We start from the raw sequence: 988 nt of genomic DNA, 5'->3' as shown, positions 1-988 counted from the left end.
CCTGCCTCTGCCTCCCAAGTGCTGGGATTAAAGGCATGCGCCACCATGCCCGGCAACAGTTTGAATTTTTAAAAATGATTCATCTGTATACTGGGGGGCAGGCGTGTGCCATGGTGCTCGTGTGAAGGTCAGAGGACGAGTTGCAGGACTCAGTCCTCTCCTTCCACCAGGTGGGGTGGATTGAACTCAGGTTGTCAGGCTTGGTGGCCAGTCCCATTTCCCACTGAATCAGCTCATGCAACCCTTTTGTTAAACATGGTTTAATTAAACATGGTTCAGAGGCTGCAGAGAAGGCTCAGCACTTACGAGCTCTCACAGAGGACCAGAGTTTGGTTCCTAGCACCCATGTTAGGGAGCTCATAGCCACCTGTAACTCCAACTCCAGGGGAACTGCAATCATGGCCTCTGTGGGCCCCTACACAGACACACACGGACACTTATGTGATGAAAAATAGTAACCCTGAATAGGGCTCTATAGCCTTCTCTTTACTGCCTGTCTTGTGTTATGGAGGCTCAGTCATGAGCCTAGCAATGGGTAAAGAAATCCCTCCTCCTGTGCTGACCACTCTCTGACCGGCCATCTGGCTGTGGCCTAAACGTGCGGGGATGAGAGCGTTTGCTCACACACATCCTCTTCCCTGCCTCGAAGACAGGTCTGAAGGTTGGCACACATGGGATTCCTGACAGCTGTTTCCTTCCCCAGCTGCTCTGCTGCCTCCTGGACTAAATGTTCTTCCTCCCCTTGCGTCGCCATGACAGAGCTCATCACACCAAGAGGTTCTCTCCCCAACGTTGGTTTGCTTTGTAAAGTTGATGTTCTTGTTGGGTATGTGCATTAAAACAAACAAACAAACAAACAAACAAAACCCCTTCTCTTTGCTGCTGCCTAGACGTGTGTTAAGTATCTGAACAGTCACCCGAAAGCCACTTCTGGAAGGATGACAAGAGTGGGAACACTGGCCCAAGAATTGAAGGAAGGACAACATAG

This window comes from Mus caroli, chromosome 12 (assembly GCF_900094665.2).
Source record: "Mus caroli chromosome 12, CAROLI_EIJ_v1.1, whole genome shotgun sequence".
Classification (NCBI taxonomy): domain Eukaryota; kingdom Metazoa; phylum Chordata; class Mammalia; order Rodentia; family Muridae; genus Mus; species Mus caroli.
The sequence above is the reverse complement of the archived record's forward strand: the minus strand, read 5'-3'. Positions refer to the sequence as shown.